This window comes from Zootoca vivipara, chromosome 2, assembly GCF_965207765.1.
Source record: "Zootoca vivipara chromosome 2, rZooViv2.hap1.1, whole genome shotgun sequence".
NCBI classification, from domain to species: Eukaryota; Metazoa; Chordata; class Lepidosauria; order Squamata; family Lacertidae; genus Zootoca; species Zootoca vivipara.
The window spans coordinates 82220480-82242885 of NC_142584.1; the positions used below are offsets into that span (position 1 = coordinate 82220480).

A 22406-nucleotide genomic window follows, 5' to 3' on the forward strand; every position below is an offset into this window, starting at 1 on the left:
TCCTCAATGTCCTATTAGTTCTTTTGTACATATTAACACTGATTATACCCTTTCATCTGAGTTATTGATAAAAACCAATCATTCTATGGCTCCCATAAAGATTTCGTCATTTCTGTAGTTTTCTTGTAGATATTTTCTAAATTTTTCCCATTTTTCCATGAATTTTTGTTTCGAATTCCCCCTTAATTTATCTGTTAATTGGGCCATATCAAGAAATTCTAATAGTTTCGTTCGCCATTCTTCAACTGAGGGGGTTTTATCCCCTTTCCAGTTAGCTGCTATCAGCAGGCGCCCTGCCGCCGTTGCGTATAGAAAAATTTCTCTATATTTTACTGGGATGTCCTTTGCCAGTATGCCTAAGAGGAATGCCTCAGGTCTTTTAACGAAATTAAGTTTCAAAATTTTTTTCAATTCCTCATAGATTTTGTTCCATAATTCTTTTACTTTATGACAACCCCACCACATATGCATTAGATCTCCTCTCGCATCCCCACATTTCCAACAAACATCCGACAGTTTAGGGTACATTTTGGATAATTTAGATGGTGTGATATACCACCGGTACATCATTTTGTACATATTTTCTTTTATTGCAGATGACACCGTAAATTTCATATTATGGTTCCACAGAATCTCCCAATCTTTCATCATTATTGTGTGGCCTAGATCTTGTGCCCATTTAATCATGACGTGTTTAACTGCTTCTTCTTGGACTTCCCATTCGAGAAGTAGCTGGTACATTTTGGAGATGATTTTAGTATTGTTGTTCAAGAGGTCTCTTTCCATTTTAGATTGTTCCATATTAAATCCCTTCTTTTTATCCTCTTTAAAAGTTTCTCTTAATTGATGGTAGTCTAACCAGCTTACTAATTCATGTTTTGTTTCCTCATAACTTTTCATTTCAATCTGTTCATCGTCCCACCTCAGCAGTGATCGATAAGTTATCCATCTTTCTTTAGTAATTTTCCTCCTTACAGCTTTGGCCTCGACTGGTGATATCCAAAGTGGGGTTTTGGGCTCTAGTAAGTTTTTATACTTTTCCCACACTTTATAAAGGGAGCCACGTATTATATGGTTGGAGAAAGCCCTGTGTGATTTAATTTTGTCATAATACAGATAGGCGTGCCATCCGAATCTTAAGTTAAATCCTTCTAGATCTAATAATTTTGAGTTCTGAAGCGCAAACCACTCCTTTAACCACATTAGACACGCTGCTTCATAGTATAGCTTCAGGTCGGGGAGTCCAAAACCTCCCCTTTCTTTAGTATCAATAAGCAGCTTGTGTTTAATTCTCGGCCGAGTGCCTTGCCAGATGAATTTGGAAATTTCATTTTGCCAATCCTTTATACACCCAATGTTGCGAATAATGGGGATGTTTTGAAAAAGAAACATGAGCTTCGGCAATACGCTCATTTTAATTACTGAAATTCTCCCCAGGAAAGATAATTTTAATTTACTCCAGATCACCAAATTTCTTTTAATTTCTTCCCATGTTTTTGCATAGTTGTCCTGATATAAATTTATGTTTTTTGCGGTTAACCAAATTCCTAGATACTTAATTTTTGGAAAAAAATTTAATTGGGTTATTCTTTCAATTTCTAATTTTTCTTCAATAGATAAATTCTTGGCCAGCATTTTGGTTTTTGCACTATTTAATTTAAATCCCGCCACCTTTCCGAATTCGTTTATAATTTCCAAAATCTTAATTGTACTTTCTTTCGGATTTTCCGTCGTAATAATTAAATCGTCGGCGAAGGCCCGTAATTTATAAGTTCTGCTGCCAAGTTTAATTCCTTTTATCTCCTCTTCATTTCTGATTTTACTGTTTAATATTTCCATTATCATAATAAAGATTAGGGGAGACAGGGGGCAACCCTGCCTAGTCCCCTTGTTTATTTCGAACTCTTCTGTAATGTTGTTATTTAGTAATATTCTTGCCTTTTGTTTATTATAAATCGCTTGTATTCCGTTGCTAAAAGAATTCCCCAAATCCATTTTCTCCATGGTTGCCTTCATAAATTTCCAAGAAATTTGGTCGAACGCTTTTTCCGCGTCGACCGCGATTATAATTCCCGGCTTGTCTATACATATATCTAAATATTCTATAATGTTTATGATGTTCCTAATATTACTTTGCATTAGTCGTTTTGGGAGGAAACCCGTCTGGTCCTCATGAATAATTGTTACTAAAATATTTTTAAGTCTGTCTGCTAAAATCGCGGCAAACAATTTATAATCATTATTCAGTAACGCAATGGGTCTATAATTCGATGGTAATGTTATGTCTGCTCCCTGTTTTGGTATAAGAGTTAAGTAACTTTCTCCCCATGTTTCGGGCATTCCCCCCTGCTCTAATATTTTGTTCATGATTTCCTTCAGTGGCTCTATAAGGGTTTCTTCCATTTTTTTATAATATATCGCGGGTAGTCCATCAGGACCCGGCGTTTTTCCTGTTTTAGCTTTCTTTATGGCCTGAGAAATTTCAAAAGTGGTGATCCGGGCATTTAACCTTTTGGCTTGTTCCTTAGATATTCTCCCTAAGTTGTTTTGTTCTAAATACTGTTTTATTTCTACGTTTGATTCTTTCCCTTCCTTGTATAATTCTTTATAGAAATCAAGAAATATTTTTTCAATTTCTTTGGGGTTAGAAGTATAATTTTCTCCTGATTTTATCTTACTTATAATTCTTCCACTTTGTCTTTGTTTCAGTTGCCAGGCGAGTAATTTGCCTGGCTTATTTGCCTGTTCAAAATTTTTTTGTCTCATCATTTTCAATTTCCACTGAATTTCTTCATTCAATATATTCGAATACTGCGTTTGCAGTAATTTGATAGTTTTTTTAATTTTGTCATTTTCCGGATTTTTATATAATTCTGCTTCGTTTCTACTAATCTCTTCCTGAAGTTTTTGTCTCTTCCTTTCCTTTTCTTTCTTTTGAATCGCGTTTTGTTTAATGAAAAAACCCCTTATCACTGCCTTCCCGGCATCCCAAACCGTTAGGGCAGAGGTCTCCTTATTTAAATTAAGTTGAAAGAATTCTTGAAGGGTCCTTTTAGCTTTTACCACGATCACATCATCATGTAATAGAGATTCATTTAATCTCCATCTTTTTAACTTAGGTTGATTTTTCTTTAACCAAATAAGCACCGAGCTGTGATCTGATAAAATCCTGGGTTGTATTTCAGCTTCTGCTATTGCCATTGTTAGTTCTTTAGGGATCCAGATGGCATCGATCCTGCCTGCTGTCTTGTTTGGCTCCGAAAAATATGTATATTCTCTCTCCATCGGATGTTTTGCTCTCCATGCGTCTGTCATGTTCATCATATCCATGGTTTGGGTAAATGCTATCGGTAGTTTAGTCTGATTAGATCCTTTCCTATTTTTTTTGTTTGTTCTATCAATTTCAGGTGTCGTAACCCCATTTAAATCTCCTAACAAAATAATCTTTTCTCCCACGTGTTCGATTATCTTTTTCTCCAATTTCTGATAGAAATCTTTCTGTCTTTTATTGGGTGCGTAAATTCCTACAATAACCATCCTTTCTCCTTGTGTTGAAATTTCTATAATGACAATCCTCCCCCCCGAATCTTTGAACAATAATTTGGGTTGCAAATAATCTTTAGCATAAATTACCACACCCTTCTTTTTTTTTGTTTTATCCGCCGAGATAAACTCCTGGCCTAATTTTTTATTTACTAAGACTCTTGTATGTTTTTCCATCACATGAGTTTCTTGTAAGCAGATCAGATCAATTTTTTGTTTACTTAACTCATGTTCAATTTTGTTTCTTTTCTTTTTCTCATTTAAGCCGTGTACATTCCAAGTCAAAAATTTGAGATTCATTTTATTTATTTATTCGTTTATTTTTTATTGTTGTTATTTATTTATTTTTCCCCCTTTTATTTATTCTATTTTTATTTTTGTCTTTATTGTAACTAAACTAAAAAAATACACTATACAAAATACACTTCTAAAAGAAAAGGAAAAGGTCCCGTATATATATCAGTTACCGACAATGAACACCGAGTAGCTAACAATTTGTTGATCTTAAAACCACTTTCTAAGTTTCTTCTAACTCCTCTGGGTTGTCCGAATCCTCCCCTCCTCCACTCAACCTTCTTACTACCCCCAGTTGCTTCGGGTACTTTCTCCAATACTTAGCCGCGTCGTCTGTTACCACAAATTTCCTCCTTTTACCTTTAAAATAAAAAGAGAAGCCTTCCGGAAACTCCCATCTGTGAGTTATCGCCTTTCCTCTTAGCGCTTCAACATATGGTTTAAATTTCTCTCGTTTTTTTAAAAATCTGGTTGGAATATACTTATGTATGATTATGTCAATTTCGTCTATTTTTAGCTTTTTCTTATTTGTTGTTTGTAGGACTTTATCTCTAATATCTAAGTTCTTAAATGTTATCAGGCAGTCCCCTGGCCAATTATTCTCCTTAGCAACATTAGATCTTATTCTGAAGATTCTATCTATTTGCTGTTCCATTTCCTGTTCGGGAATTTCCAACCATTTAGCTAGTTCTACCGTCACTTTTTGTCCAATTTGCTCGTCAGGCTTCTCCGGTATTGCCCTCAACCTCAGAGTCTTCTCCCTCCTATGCATCTCTATCATAGAGATTGCATCCATTACCGCCTCATAGGTCTCTTTCATTTCAACCATATCTTTCTTTACTTTTTCTCCCTCCCTCTTCAATTCTCTATTGTCATTCTGCAGTTTCCTTACTGTCTCCTCTAAATTTATAGTTTTTCCTTTCAGCTCCTGCACTGTTTTCGTAAGTTCCGCATTTTTCCCCCCAAGCTCTTTCACCTTTTCGGTCAGTTCAGTTACTATCTTAACATTCCCATCAATTTTTTCTCCAAAAGAATCCAATTTCTCATTCATGTCTTTTTTCATATCTACAAAATCCCTTTTGAGGCTTAAAATTAATTCCTTCACATCCAAATTCATATCCATATCCGCTCCTGAGCCCCTTCTAGCTTGATTGTTAGCATTTCCCAAAAGACTAGTAGCGGTGGTAACATTTTTTTCCCCAGCCATTTCTGTTGGGGTTTCTACCGTGCCTCAACAATCTTTTAAACAGTGCTTATAATACCTATAGGATGACAGGTTGAAATAATAAAGAGGGGGAAAAAAGGAAGGAAGGAGGAAAAAAATTAGAGGGAGTAGGTAGTTAACTATACACGTGGTTCAAATCCGTTTAAACAATCTTAACATTTAAAAAGAGGCATGGTTGTAAATTAACTCAAAGGAGTTAACAAGATTGAGTTATCAGTCCAGAATAGATGGATGTCTTAGCGTTGTTCGGTAAATGCTGTTCAATACCGTTTAGTCCCAGGTCCCAGATACACTTTTGAGTCTTAAGTGTTTTTTGCAACTTCCCTAGGAGTGGGGCTACTTCCTGTTTGAATTTTTCCTCTGCCTGGATCAATTTCCTGCCACCGCTATGACTCCACAGTTTACACAAATAACTGAATATCTTCTCCAATAGGCAGTTCACAATCCGGGGAATCTGGAAACTAGGTCTTGTCTTGGTTTACTTCTTTAATTATTGTCAAGTCCAATCCACTTATGTTGCTTATGTTACACCCTTTTCACTATTTAGCCCCGTAGAGTATTGAGGAGGGGAGGAAAGGCTTTTAACATAGTTCAATTCCCCCCATCAACTTCTTCTTTATTCTTTTACAACTGTTAGATTTATGAAAAGCAAATTCTAATTTTCAGCAATTTGAAAACAATAAGCACAAATATGGACTGGCGATGTCAGGGCTATGCCCACTGTTTATGGATATAGTCTATTTTCTCTTATCCATGTTACATGAGAAAAATGTAAACAGTACGGAGTCTGGAGTGATGCTAATAAGCTTAGAGTTGTATCAGTTATTCTTCTTCAGAAACTTCTAAGGCTGGAAAAATAAAGACTAAAATAGGCTTTTCAAAAAGATCAACTTTGGTTCAGCTTGATGAGGGCAAACCAGTTCAGTTTAATATGGTTTCTTTTTTCATTGCATTTCTTTTTCTTCTTATATTTATCCTTTAAGAAGATATTTCCCCCCCCCAGTTTATTCATTAGCCACGTGTGCCTGCCACTGTCTCTTTCACTCATCTGAACAGATGCAGAAAGATCTTCAGCGTCTTAATAATGTTACATGAACTTTGTGCGTTCAATATACAGTTTCAGATTGTGGAACCAATGTATTGTTTAAATACAACTCAACACAGCACTTCTTCCTTTCTCAGAAAGCTTGTCACTCTGGAGAGATACTTCTGTCATAGAACTCAATACATTTAAAAGTCAGATAGCAAGTTCCAAATTTGAAGTTTTGTTGTTGCGTCACCTCTATGTATATGTGTGCAAGCCACAAACTTTGGATAAAGTGGGGCATGTAGGATTATTTCCAACATTAATCAGAGTAGTTCTGCTGAAATCAATGGACATGAAATAAATGGTTCTACTTCATGATTTAGTTGATGAACTGAAAACAACCAGGTACAAATTCAGAAGCAAAAGTCTATCAAAAAAACTAAATCTTGCTGCTCCACAAGAAGTGTTGTTGGTGGGTCTACAAATAGCAGTAGAATGGAATGTACCACTGCATGTAGAACAATCAATGACTTGGATGATGGGCTTGAGGGCATCCTGAGCAAGTTTGCAGACGACACCAAATTGGGAGGGGTGGCTAATACCCCAGAGGACAGGATCACACTTCAAAATGACCTTAACAGATTAAACAACTGGGCCAAAGCAAACAAGATGAATTTTAACAAGGAGAAATGTAAAGTACTACACTTGGGCCAAAAAAATGAAAGGCACAAATACAGGATGGGTGACACCTGGCTTGAGAGCAGTACATGTGAAAAGGATCTAGGAGTCTTGGTAGACCACAAACTTGACATGAGTCAGCAGTGTGGTGCAGCAGCTAAAAAAGCCAATGCAATTCTGGGTTGCATCAATAGGAGTATAGCATCCAGATCTAGGGAGGTAATAGTACCACTGTATTCTGCTCTGGTCAGACCTCACCTGGAGTACTGTGTCCAGTTCTGGGCACCACAGTTCAAGAAGGATACTGACAAGCTGGAACGTGTCCAGAAGAGGGCAACCAAAATGGTCAAAGGCCTGGAAACAATGCCTTATGAGGAACGGCTTAGGGAGCTGGGTATGTTTAGCCTGGAGAAGAGAAGGTTAAGTGGTGATATGATAGCCATGTTCAAATATATGAAAGGATGTCATATGGAGGAGGGAGAAAGATTGTTTTCTGCTGCTCCAGAGAAGCGGACACGGAGCAATGGATTCAAACTACAAGAAAGAAGATTCCACCTAAACATTAGGAAGAACTTCCTGACACTAAGAGCTGTTCAGCAGTGGAATTTGCTACCAAGGAGTGTGGTGGAGTCTCCTTCTTTGGAGGTCTTTAAGCAGAGGCTTGACAGGCATATGTCAAGAATGCTTTGATGGTGTTTCCTGCTTGGCAGGGGGTTGGACTGGACGGCTCTTGTGGTCTCTTCCAACTCTATGATTCTATGAATCACATTTTTAATGCTTCTCCACATTACTCCCTGGAAGTAGGAAACCAGCACATCAGAAACAAAGGTTCTTAACAGGTTCTCTCTCTGCTGTCTTAGTTTTTAAAGAAGGATATTGCTGCTCACCTGAAATCTAAAATCTTCTGCTTCATTTTTATTTGTAGAATGGTTCTGTATAGACTGATATTTCATACATCTATATTACAAATTCTGTCAGTCATGCGTGCACACACACACCGTGAAATGGAGATAGAGGGCGGGTGAGCAATTGGTGCTCCATCTCTGGATGCTTACAGTGTTTTATGCAAAGAAATAACGTGGACATCTTGTGCTCCCAATCTGAGTATTGCTGTAGTGGTGATTCACAAGTCCCTGAAAGTGTGGAAAAGAATGTGAGCATTCTTTTTTGCATGCTTGCCTGAGCCCTCCCTTATAAAAGGAGTTTTCAGATCTTTCTAAAAGCACACAGATGTCACAGATTTCGTTCAACAAAGACTCTCGCCTCCCCACTGGAGCTCTTTGTTTCATGCCATCCAAAAAATTATTTTAAATATAAAAATGGCATACCTATTTTATCCATTTTGGGACAGTCACGCAGAAAGAAATGGAACTTCATCTAGCAACTTCAAGCTCATCAACAAACAAACACTCCCCAATGTTGAAAAATCTGCTTAAAGCAGCTTCATATTTAACTAGAGGGGTGGCAACTTGTAATGCCTGAAAATAAATCAGGAAAGAATGTTCAATATTTTTATCTGGATGATCACATTAATATTTCTAAGTATGATGTAGAGGCTTGTGAAATGGCTTTGGTGGAGAAGAAGGACTGGGGAAGTCCATGTGTTCATACACAGATAAAAAAATGCAAAAGGAGAGATAAATTAAAAGCACCCAAACTGTTCAGGCCCTTAAGATAAACAAATGTGTTCAATATAAGAAAAGAACCTGTTATTTGAAGACCAAAGGAAAAGCCCACTAAGATTTTCAAAGCAGTTTAACTAATAGAAAACAGCATACAAAAACTCCACTAATGGCTTTTTCTCCTGATACAATGAAGCTTCTTTTCCTTTATTTATCCAACTTTCATTAAGTTATCGGTACTCCATATGCCATAGCTCTTAGCTTTTTTAGATAAGAGTCCAAGCATCCTTCTACCTCCAGTGCTGTCACTGCATCTTACTGATACAAAAGAGATAAAGGCAACCTAGCCCTTCTGATAATAACTGGGATCACAGCAAATTCAGCAAACTAGTAAATTATGAAATGGAAAAATTAAAAATAAAAATAAAAAGCAGATTGGAACTCATAGTTAAGGTAGTTAGTAATCAAACAGTTTAAAACACGTTAGCTAACTTTAATTGGTGCATTAACATAATGCACATACCACCTCTATTAAAATGAGAGGATGGCTCTATATTTAAGCGAGAGTTAAGATTATACTCATAGGACAGAAAAATGGTGTGGACATATTTTGGGGAAATGAAAATACAGCCCATTTTTTTGTTGTTTGTTCACTGCCAAAAAATGGAACTGCAGCTTTGTTCTTCAGCAGTAGGGTGGGGAGTTCTATCAGCATCCTGGAGCATCATTCAGATCACTAATTCAATCTTGCATTGACCTATAGCAGTAATACACTATAAAAGGTATGTTTAATACCAGCTAGCTAGCGCTCTCTCTCTCTCTCTCTCTCTCTCTCTCTCTCTCTCTCTCTCTCTCTCTCTCTCTCTCTTATATACAGTATATATATACATATCCAGTTGCCCTGGAGGTCTCCAGAGTACCAGCCTCCAAAGACAAAATTCAGTGACCTTCTGTTTTATAATAAATTCCCGCTTTCATGGTCATGAATAAAGATTGCAAATTTGACAAGAGAGTTACTGGCATGGCATTCTCTTCTTGGCTCTGGTGACAGCACAGATCATTAGCTGTGAGAGATGCATCAAGTGTGCCATACATCTTAGTAGGATGTTACATCTTAAGTTTAAGATTGAACCTATCCACTACTCTGGAGGATTCTGGGAAAATCACAACCAAAGTACCAAAGCCAAAAAAGATACCATGCCTGTTTTATACAAACAACTAGGCATTCCAGATGTTTCGGCACATACATATCCCCCTCTTTCTTTCCTGTTTCACTAGATGAGTAGGACTTGGCACAGCACAAAAGGCAGAGGATATCATGTTCATACCAAAGGCCATGTTCAAAGTACATCACGACGGAGTGTCTCTGAATCTCACCATCCCCAAAATGTCATTGTCTTCAAAGCATATACGTATGGTGACACTTACTCAACAAGAGGAGATGGATGACCACTTGTTTCAAACTGAGAATTATGTCAAATTATTTGAGTTATAGATGTATCATGCTTCTTTCAGTTCCCTATTTTGGATTAATGAAGATACACACGGGAAGGTGATGAGACGGGAGATGAAGGACCCGGCGTGAAAGGCAAGGTAGAGAGAATCTCTCAGGATGGGAGGCTAGGAAAAGAGAGGGAAGTTCCTAGGTGGAACCAGGGAGGGTTCCTTTTTTCATGTGTGGATTAAGGGGCATGATACAATTGTGATAGAGGGCTTTGCATTTACTTTTACTTTTTTTTAGCTTAGCTTTTATTGTATTTTATGTGCAAAATTTTTAATAAAAATTATTTTTAAAAGGTGTATAACACGCTTCTTTCATACTGTATGAAGATGACGTTGAGCAATACTCTGGGGTTCCCTGAAGTGGGAAGCATTTTCTGCCACATATAAGCCATCCAACCAAAGTGGAAACTTGTGCCTGGTCAGACTCAGGTCTTCGGGACACTGACACACACACACACACCCCAGCTATTTCTCCACATAATGGGGGGCACAAGATCTCTAATGGATACCACACAAAAGCCCACTCTCTCAGAAAAGCATAGGTGCTTGATAGTTCGGCGATGCTGGGTGCACACATCCATTCTGAGGGCCTCAGCGGGAGATGATGTATTGGAGAATGAGGACACGGAGCCAAATTTTCAACAAGAAGCCCTAAGGTAGTGAAATAATGAGAAACTTAATTTTTCCAAAGAAAATGTCACCCATTATGGTGCAAGTTGTCATGAGGCAGAGAAGCAGTTTGGGGAAACCACGCAAGAGAAGAAGGGGAAAATATGATTAACGAGAAAGACGTAAATATTAAACTAGAAGATGCCTTTCACCTAGGTATCCAGTGTGATACCACCAATGACTAACAACAAACAAGCAACATCTGTTGTGTAAGAAGAGTTTGATCTCTACACCAGCGTTTCTCAGCCGCTGTTCCGCGGCACACTACCGTGCCGCGAGACGCTGCCTGGTGTGCCGCGACGTGCGGCGCCGAGAAGGGCGATTTGCAGAACTACCATACCTATGTGTGGAGAACCTTCTCAGCATGGCTGCGTTTGAGCGCGCCCTTCACAAGATGGTGGCGATTCCTGTCATAACCCGCCTGCCTGCCCCGCCCGCACCACCACCACTCTCCGCTCTCTCTTTTATCTCTATGGTTCCTCCTCGAGCGTCCCTTTGACTTAGTTGTCTATGGTCTTCCGCATCCAATCGAAAGCCGCCGAGCGCTCCCCCTCCCCTACTCACCATCTCTGCAGCCGCAACCTCAGCCCAGACCCCCCAGAGAGGAAAAAGCAGCAGAACCCCCAGTATCCCAACATGCACCGCAACCTCGGGACGGCCCAGCCGGGTTCGACGGGAGGAGCAGAGCCACGTGGAAATGAAACGATGCATTTTGTAATGCATAAAAATCGCACAGGGACTCCATAGGTGCAAAGAGAAGAGCCTCTTTTGTCCAGCCAGCATCCAAACTGTCACTCTGTCAGGGAGTGAGCGGCCTCTTCGGCGAGGAGCACGTGCTGGCAGAGAAATCAGCGGCTTGTGAAGCCTTATTACAGGAGATTGCAACCAACACAGCAATTGGCAAGTGTTTCTTACAGTCATAATTATAGTCAATATAGGGCGGCACAGAGTTAATTTTGTTAACTTTTTTAATGGTGGTGTGCCGCGTGATTTTTTTCACGGAACAAGTGTGCCGTGGCCCAAAAAAGGTTGAGAAACACTGCTCTACACAAGCTGCATTGGCATCCTGGAGCCAATAACTTGGTTTCAAGAAGAAATATCAGAGATGGGTACAACAAAGAAGTTAACCATTATGACCCTAAGGCCTCATTCCTGGTCAGTCACCGCAAGTTCGGACCCAATGAGTATATATTTGAAATAAAGATATATATTTTTCTTATGACATGTGCTTTTGTGATCTAGTTTTCATTTAGTCATACCTGAAAGGCTTGGTCATAGCATTTAGACCAAGTATGTACCCAACATGAAATTTTCCACATTTGCAAATAACCAGATTTGAATTGTTTTTGAGAAAAATGAACACAATAGTCATTGGTGGTAATGCTGCCCACAACTAAATTTGATGAAAACTTGTACAGGAATGTCGATTCAGAAATTTATATAACAGGACAATAAAAATACAATAGAAAAAGCAACACCTCAACAAAACAAAAAACAAAAAACAGCATCAGTTGAGTCCTCCTCAACAAGTTTAATCATTTTGAGCAATAATCATAATCATGATTTAGTTTGAACCAAGAAACATCTGCCTTTGCAGTCGGTTGGGAAACATGAAGGTTGAAAGGTTCTGATATTCTTCAGTGAATCACTACATGACTGTCAGTATTATCCCCTCACATCAAATAGCTGAGGGAGTTCTACTTCTTTGATCGTGCCCTGGCTGTCCGCAACTGTGTCAGAAGTGGGATAACTGATGGACCACACAGCAGCACAAAGGCTGGCTATTTTTCCTCCTACTTTAGACCAAGTGTATATTATAGTATTTATATGTACCTATTGCTATATATAAGGAAAATGGTAAAATGTTGAGAAGAACATCTTTAGAGCAGGCATCCCCAAACTGCGGCCCTCCAGATGTTTTGGCCTACAACTCCCATGATCCCTAGCTAATAGGACCAGTGGTTGGGGAAGATGGGAATTGTAGTCCAAAACATCTGGAGGGCCGGAGTTTGGGGGTGCCTGCTTTAGAGCCACAAATATATGCACATATGTGGAAAATCCCACCCCTTTTGACAGAACATGCTGATTAAAATATCTAATGAGCCATGTCCATCCATGTCAATGTATATACTAAGTTAGCATTTCACCAAGCAGATGCAGAAAAGGGGGAACTCAATCTGTTCTTCTATAGTGTACACATTATAAATAAGATTAACATTTAATATCAAGTAAACCTTAAGTTATCAAAACGGCTTTCAAGCCACATATTTCTGTTTCTTCCTAACGACCTCACCCATACACAAGGGAAAAACCAGGTTGTAAAATTACATGTGGGAAAATTCATTCTTCTAATGAAATAAACCAAATTCCTCTGTTTTTACTCTAGACTTGGGTTTAGAACAATAGGAACACTTTCATCCAGAGACTTCAAAGTGGTCTACAAAATACTACATCAGAGTAAACAGAGGGCTGAAAGGTTTATAGAGAAGACCTTCCAGAGGGTGAATTTCCCCCCCACCCCCAAAACAGGATATTTTTGTTTATTACTAGTTGCTGAAAAGCATAAAAGAAGGGAAACTATAGGCTAGAGAAGTAAAACTTTTTATGTGTAAGCAACATTTGGAGCTTTGTCAGGAGGCTGGTTTTGGTAGAATGTGTGACATGTAGCCCAATGTGAGTAATATTATATCTCAAATAAAAATCAGCCCATGAATATACATAATCCAAAAGGTAATTCTCCCAATCTCTGAAATGTAATGGAGCTACTCTAGATCACTGAGGCATGAATATTTACCGTATTCAGGCTTTACTGCTCTCGATCTGGGTTCAATTTTGCAAATTAAAATGAGAGCTGTGTGGATAGAGAGATTAAAGAGCATCCCAACGCTTGCCTGTTTCCTTGGTGTGGCAGCAGTGATCCGGTTACCCTTCTGTTAGGTTATTTCTTTTTACTTAACAGAGTAGGTCAGAAGCAATTAAGAGTGGAGTGTAGGGGTCACAATTAGTTCATAACCTTGCAGTTAAAGGATCAATTAAAAATATAACAACAATGCCTGCAAACACTGCCCCCCCTAACAAAGATATAACAGAGAACAGAAAACAGCATTTTAAATAAAATCAATACTGAAAAATAATATTGCTAGGTGTTTTCACTTCTGCTGGGAAAGTATGGGGGCGGCAGGAGATATCCAGTTTTCTTGTACTCATTTCTTTCTCGTAAGCAAAACTCTGCCTTTCCTCATTTGCAACATCAGTATTAAAAACTGAAATATACCCTATTAAAAAGAGGCATTGGGAAGAAAGGACTAAAGACAAGTCATTCTAAAGGAGTTTTGTTGGTTTTGTAAGTGGTGTCAATTTTCTATATTTATTTACCGTTGGCAATTTTTGCTTGAAATTTAATAGAATAGAAAACTGTGAGCTTCAGCTCCTAAAAATAATGACAAATTAAGCAGATACAGATGTTGATAACTTTTAAATATAGCAGTGATTAATATATGAAATGACATATCAACTGTTTTTTGATATGCTGTGAATGGAACACAGGACCCATTCTTAAGCGGGTTCTTAAACCTTTGGCCAAAAAAGGTCAAGTCAGTTGTTAGATGAGGTAATCTTAAAATTAGCCAAATTATAATAACAAAACCAAAAACACTATATGCTATTCTCTTCCAAAGTATAAAAGACTAGCAGTTAACTTTTGAAAGAAACAAGTAGGCTTTGATCCTAGGCATCAGATTCACAAAATGGCTGTGAATTTGCCATTTTGAAATTCTGGAAAGAAATGATAAAGAGTTGTTGTTGTTTTAAATCCAATATCTGAGCAATTAGGGGGGGAAAGATGTAGCATTTGTGCTGCTTTACGAAGTAGTAATGATATAAATATGATCATGCAAGCCTAAATAAATGACTTACATGAAACAGGAAGGACAGATACATCATGGTTAACTTTATACAAATATGCTCACCTGAGGGAAAAATACTAAAAGAATAAGAATACGCATAAGACCAAAAAAAAAAGTCTGTTAAGAAAAGGTAGAAAATAGGAAAGTAAAAGCTTCAATCCAAAATATTAATTCAGTAACAGAACAAAAAAAGTATTTACCATAATGAAGCAGCATGTCATGACTTGCGTAATAGATAGAATTTACCCCCCTTTTTTTGTCTTCAAATAACATCCTGGTACCAAAGGGTTACTGTCATTCGAAAACCCTCACCAGCAGTCTTAATAAACATTTAATATTTTTCTTTCTACTTTCTTAAAGAGCCCAGATGTGTTCTTGCAGATCAAAAGAATCCTAACTTATAAAGTTAAACTAAATCAAGGGCTTTTGTTCCAAGGCATCGTTGCTGAACTAATTATTCCTGGATGTTGTTTAATGAAACAGTGGTGCCATATATTAAAACATTTAACAGGATGAGTTGTATGAGTTATAGGGAAGGTCTGATCTCAGCATATAAATTTAACCTTTTCTTCAAAAGAGATTAAACGAGCTACTCAGAACTCCCTAACACTGGCAATGGAGACGTAAAGTAAAGAGACACTAACCTATAAGGAAGTATATTGCTGTCTGTTTACCTCTTTCATAGCAATGAAGATGGGGGAATTGGCAAGCTCTCTAGACTTCATCTCCTCCACCTCAAAACAAAACCTTTGCTTGGGTTTCTCATCATACCACTAATTCAATCTCTCTCAAAAGCAATATTCCATTCTGAACCCAAGACAGAATGATAGGAATTAAATGCAGCTCCTAGGGGGGGGGGGGGACTGAACCACTAATTCTGCACTGAAATATTATGAACGCCTATTAACCAAAAGATTCTCTCCTGCTGATGGGTGTTTTGCTTTTAATTACAATGTGACAGAAGGGAAGATAGCCTTTAACCAAATTAATAGTATTTCTCCCTTTGTCTCATGCAATAAAAAAAAATGCAGACCCACTGAATGTATATCAATTTGAATTTTTTAAAAAATGCAGCAAGAAAATGAAAGTCACCATGGAACACCAAGAAGGTTCTAGAATAGGCTGGCAGAGGCTTCCATACACCAAGCACTTCCCTTTACTGTTATATTCTCCCCTTGATTTATAAATATAAACCTGAGCAAAGAGGGACTGGTTGGTGGCCTAGTCATAAAATAAAACTGTAGCCCTACTTATGGATCCACGTCCAACTTGAAACTGAAATAAATGAATGGATTTTATTATTTTGGTCACAGACCAGTTCCAGAAACTGAAATATGATGGGACCTATTTTCATATAACCCCAGCAAGTGTTACTGGTACCAAATTATACCCAAGAAACTACAGTATAACTAGTATTCGGGGAGGGGTGCTACAGCTTCTGCCTTTGGCCAATCCCCAAGGTTGGGAAACCTTGGAGAGCCGCTTCCAGTCAGTGTAGTGGACAATATTGAGCTAGATGGGCCAAAGGACCTGATTCAGTATTAGGTAGAAGTTCAAAAGCATACTAGTGCAAGTAGATACATAGCTATCACTGAGGAGGGAAGCTAAACGGCGTTTCCGTGCACTCTAGCTTCCGTCATGGTGTTCCGTTGCGCCAGAAGCGGTTTAATCACATGACCTGGAAAAGCTGTCTGAGGGCAAACGCCAGCTTCCTCGGCCTGAAAGTAGAGATGAGTGTCGCACCCCATAGTTGAATTCGACTGGATCCAGGGGTCCTCTACCTTACCCTGATGGTTATGCTCTGGTTTTTACTTATTGAAATATGGCAACCCTAGCTCATGTTCTGCTCCTTGGTCACTGCAAAAACAGGATGCTGGTCTAGATGGGCCATTGGCCTGATCGAGAAGGCTGTTCGTATGTTCTTAGGCAGCTTCTGTTGTTCCTATATCTGAACCATGGAATTCCACCAAATAATATACTAACCATTTAGACCTCAGGCTACCCCCTTGTTATTGCCTGACCCAACACTTACGTTGTAACTAACATATGTAAAAGCTGAGGTCCATTTATTGACCACAGTAGCTGGTATTAACTTGAAATAAAAAGTTCACGAGGTGTTGACCAAACTTTATGACAACTCAAGTATGAATTTCCACACCTAGCCACCCACACTTAAAAGCAGTGCAGTATAGCCTGTGAGATAATAAAGGCTCACCTAACAATAGAAAACTGCTTGTTTTTTAATAACACACACACACACACACACACACACATCCTGTTTGTTTGCATAAAGCTTTTTCTCAACTCACTGAAGTAGACCTGCTATGATATTTTGTCTTGAATCAGCATTGAGGTTTCTTTGTACATAAGACTGTATTATACATAATAAACATGGAGACTCATTAAACTTGCAGAATAAAAGCTGTCCAAGTTTAAAATTAGCCTGAATAGTAAAATAAACAGTTCAGCCTCCTTATTACATTCTGTCCCTGTTGCTGCAGCAGCATTTAAATGCTAGATGCTTAGCTCTAAAGAATTATCTTTTTAATATATCACCTACATGCCTAAACCTTTAAGCTATCATCAAGAAAAAACGCTAATTCTTCCATTTACATTTTTGCAGCTCTGGTGTTGTTGTTTTTAACTTCAGCATTCTTAACGAGGTCACTTGGCAACAAAGGCAGGGAAATTTTTTACCTACCGTAGGTGTCCAGGGAGTGGGGGCAGGCCTAAACTACAAGCTCATTCTCCTGAGGCAAGAATAGTGGATCATGCTTGAGGATGCTTATGCAAATTTATTTCCCTGCATCTCTATTGGGTATCCCTATCTCGTGAAATTTACTGTAGCCAATTAGAAGCAACTTTGGATCAGAGGAATCAATGCCCTCCTCTTGAATAGCAAAAGAGAAAGTACATGAGGGACAACCTCCTTATGTGATATGCTCTCTCTCCAGAACTACCTGTGCCAGAGTTATTAATTTCTGTGGGTATTTTCAATGTACAAGCAAGAGGGATCAACAGAGTGTGGCAGCAGACTGGGCAGCAGGAGCAATGAATAAGCAAGGGATAATAAACAGGGATACTGAGATCCCAATGGACAGTGGGGGCAGTGACTCTGATAGGATTCACAGGCCCCAGAACATGTACTGTATAAGGAAATGAGATAGGCCTAAGGCAGAAGCAACTCTCTACACTAGCTTCTCAGTAGGTTGGTCACCACTGTTTGCAGGCAAGGGGAGCGACCACTTCTGGTCTGCCATCTCCAGAGGGCCTAAAAGAGCTGACACTGGATGCATGGATAAAGAACAGAGCCTAAACAACAGCAGCAACAATTTACTTATACACTTACCATCCAGCTGAGTTGCTACAGCCACTCTAGGGGGCAAAGGATTTTTGTCACTCATACATAATTATAATTTATTTAAATAATTTTACCTCCCTCTTCAGTTGAAAATACTCCCTGAGTGGCTTACATATCCATTTTAAAAAGCTGCCCTTGCCCTCTGGCTTTCAGTCTAAACGACATAAACCCTCCCAATTTTATTCTGATTGGGAGGATGAAAAAAGCAAATTCAGGTACCGTTGCTTAAAGTACTGTAATAGGCTCCCAACCTAGTGCCCATGAAGCCTTCCAGTAGTGGCCCTGGACAGATGCTCCAGACTCTGAGCTTCTTTTCTTTTTTCTTTTTTAAAAGTGTGTGTGTGTGTGTGTGTGTGTGTGTGTGTGTGTGTGTGTGTGTACACACATACAGACCAAAAGAGAGACAGAGTGTGTGTCATAATCAGGACCAGCAGGACATAACAAGACATCATCATAAGCTTAAGGTTGCCGGGGGTGGTTCTCTCTTTAATTTTGTGACATGTCATGTTCCACATGGCAGCCATTTTGTGTTTTGCACTCCCAGCACTCAAAATGTGCCTAATAGTCCAAAAAGATTGATGACCCCTGCCTTAAAGTTGCCATTTTTATAATGACCTGCTGGGATGCAAACAGCCTAGATAGCCTGATGGTACTGGCTGCAGCTAGATATAGGTTGAGAGAAAGGTAAAGCCACCTGCTCTCTCAGCAAAACCTGCTTCCCTGCTCTCCACCTGCTCTGAAGCTTGATGGAATGGCTTCCACCAGCTCCCATACATACATACATACATACATATGAATGAGTGAATATATAAGCATACATATATGTACACGGCATATTGCCATGTCTGCCTATAAAGATAGATTAAAAAGGTAAAGGGGCCCCTGACCATCAGGTCCAGTTATGTCCGACTCTGGAGTTGCAGCGCTCATCTCGCTCTATAGGCCGAGGGAGCCAGCGTTTGTCCGCAGAGAGCTTCCGGGTCATGTGGCCAGCAGGGCCGGCTCTAGGCCCGCCCCAGTGGCGCGGGCCACCGCTGCGCCCGCTGAGAGGCACGGCTGAGGCTGCCCCAGGCGCGCCTCTGCTGTTCATCGGCTTCAGGCCGCTCTCCAGAGGCGCGCGGGCCTGGGGCCGCCTTCGCCGCATGCAGGGGCATCACAACAGGGGGCGGGCAGCACCCCCTGGACCAGGGCTGGCCCTACGGCAGGCCGGGTGGCGCAGCCGCACGGCACGCGGCGCCTACCCGCCCGCCCGCCGCGCTGGGAAACGGGACGGGGGGGCACCGGAGGGATCCATCGCACCACAGTGCCAGGGCGCCGGGCATGCTTAAGATGGCCCTGGTGGCCAGCATGGCAAAGCTGGCGAACCAGAGCAGCGCACGGAAACGCCGTTTACCTTCCTGCCGGAGCGGTCCCTATTTATCTACTTGCACTTTGATGTGCTTTCAAACTGCTACGTGGGCAGGAGCTGGGACCGAGCAACGGGAGCTCACCCCGTTGCAGGGATTTGAACCGCCGACCTTCTGATCAGCAAGCCCTAGACTCTGTGGTTTAACCCACAATGCCACCTGGGGTAGATTACTCAGCCAGAAATATAAGGAGCTTATACAAAAGGAGGTGAAAGTAGTTAAAGGACACTAATCAAATCCTATTTATATATTTTCAAATTTATGAGGCATTTGGGGTGGGGAGCTGTGTTAAAAGTGTGCATCAGGTGCAAGTAACAATGCTTGGCTACTACATGTAAACCTGTTTCAGTAATTTATCATTATGTGAGGCTCAACAGGTCGCTAGTATTGAAATGCAATAAATCAATGGCCTGTTTCCAACCCTCCCATTTCAAAGCACTTCCTTCCTTTTTTATGCTATAGCAAGAGAGCATTTCAGAATAACTGAAGCTAGGAATGTGTGTATTTCTGTTTTGTGCAGACAATCAATTCCATATGGCTAACAGGCACAAAATTAACCTCATAACTCAGCCACATTAGCATCAATATCTTTGAGCAGTCCATCTAACAAAGACATGTGCCTTTAACCTAGTAAGTAAGAGATCTGCCCCACAACCTTGGGGCCCTTTTTGTTTTAAGATTCAACCATTTTTAAATCAATTATAAAATTATTAATATAAAATGTATATTATAGTTTAAAACTCATAATCATTTCCAGAGCAAATCTTGTTTAGCAGTGCCCATTTGCAGGCCATGCAGATTTCTACAAATGGCCCGAACATGAGGTGACAGACATGAACACTGGTGAAGCAATATACACCTGAGTTACATGAAGTCACTAAATCGTAACATTTAGGCTACCATGAAGGTTACTCTATAGATCTGCAACAATGGAGACCTCCCAGCTAAGGAACAGGGCTTTCAGGAACATGGAAAAAACAGGAACATGCATGAAAATCACTGTATGCCCATAGACCAAAGAGTAGTCCAAACTAGCCATAAGTAAAAAAAAAAAAAACCAGTCCTAACTTGCCCACTAACCAGCTAGGTTGGAGGGCAGGAGGCCCACAAGAGCACATTCTTCACCTCTAGATTTTTTGATACCTTTTGGAGGCCTTCTTTATGCAGGTATCTCAACACTATTTTGCTCATACACATTTTATGCAACAGTGGTCGTTGGTATCCTACCAATTTGACAAATTCATAGAAGGTATGGTGATCAATGGCTACTAGCTGTGGTGGCCATATTTTGGACTAGATGGGCCTTTGACCTGATCCAACAGGGCTCTTCTTAAGAGGATCAGTCAACAGGATGAATTATTCTGATTACAATCTTCTTTTTCAGACAGTGAACTAGAAGGGTGGCATGATGCTGAGCAATTAGACTTTGCTAAATACTAGCATCTCTTAGGCCAAACAAAACAGGAAACAACCAATTGCCTTCACTCTTAACAGCAAACATTTCTGCCCCCAGAGCAGTGGAAGTGGAACTTCATTTGCAGAACTGAGATTACCTGCCCATCCTCCTTATTATACCATTTGCACCACCTTAAAAAGCCACTCTAAGGGTCAAGGGAACCTCCAGACAACAAAGCAGGGGCTACAGAAGGAAGGGAGAATCAGAAATTGGGAAGGCCCACCTTATGTGAGAAAAAGTGCACCTTAGGATCCAAACTATTTTCTGAATTTCTTCTCTAGAAACGTGTTTATTTTCTGGTTTTACATAGTAACATGGAGGTCTACACCAGGGGTAGGCAACCTAAGGCCCGTGGGCCTGATGCAGCCCAATCGCCTTCTCAATCTGGCCCGCGGACAGTCCAGGAATCAGCGTGTTTTTACTAGAGTAGAATGTGTCATTTTATTTTAAATGCATCTCTGGGTTATTTGTGGGGCATAGGAATTCGTTCATATTTTTTTCCAAATATAGTCCAGCCCACCACATGGTCTGAGGGACAGTGGACTGGCCCATGGCTGGAAAACGTTGCTGACCCTGGTCTACAAAATACATCTAGCGCCAAACAATAAAATCTGCCTTGAAAAAACACCACACTACAATGGTTATCCCCCTATTTGTCAACTGCCAAGAATTGAGCTATATTGGGAAACCTTCACCATGTCCCATGGTCAGGGATGAAGGGGTTTGCAGTCTAACAACAACTGGAGAGCCACCCCTGTGCTATAGAACAGTGGTAGAGGACATGGCTTAAGCAGACCTGGGAAAGATTGCTGCTTGAAATCAGGATAAAATAGTAATGGGATAGAGGGCCAATGATCTGATTCAACACAAGGGAGCTTCATGTTGTCATGTGCCTCCAAACATTAGGGTTCAACAATTTACAAAATCATCTCTAATGATGGATATACTTGCAATTCCACATGGGAGAAAGAGAGAGACGTGAACTTTCGCAACATGCGTAGTCTAAGAAGTCCTGATTATTAGAAAAAAATGAGCACAGGCTCTTCATCAAAACTGGGGGCTAAAAATTACCCTGGTGAACAGTTAATGCATTTCCACATACTCAAGAAGGGGGGAGGGGAAAGGATTTCACAGGGTCCTAAACACACCAATTACTAGAAAATAAGAAATATATCATTATGAATGAGGGGTCATGGTGCGCAGCACAAAATGATCAAGGTATTTCCACAACATTTACAAGTTTGAAATTTGGTACACATGCAGCCACACACTGATTGCTAGAAAAGGGAGGTGTTTTGCTTCTAAAGGTCAGGACTTGGCACATAAAGTTCATCACATAATAGAGGCCAGAGCACAAAAGTCAGCCCACCCACTGCACCTTTCCTATACAGCCTGCAGCATGAGAGCTGACTCTGTATTACAACCCCACACCTTAGTGGGTGGAAATGTATAAAATGCAACCACCTAGGCAGTAGTAATCACATGAGCATATTCTTTTTTTAAAAAATGGCAACTTCTTTATGGGGGTGTGAATGGGAAAGATCAATCCTTTTAACCCACTCATATGGTCTCATTATTTAAATGGGATTGCAGCGTACAGAATTGGTTCCCACACTACTAATTGTACAGGTGAAGAGGTAATCAGGCCAAAACAATAAATGTATGGGACAGAATGTTGGTCTTTGCACATTCTATTGCCTCTTCTCACACGTGAATT

General features: G+C 39.9%; 1 protein-coding gene across 2 annotated transcripts in view; it reads right to left on the reverse strand.

The window, feature by feature from the left end:
* The window catches only part of EEFSEC (eukaryotic elongation factor, selenocysteine-tRNA specific), a 163315-nt gene that overhangs the window by 64909 nt on the left and 76000 nt on the right, over positions 1-22406 (reverse strand). The window lies entirely within an intron of this gene.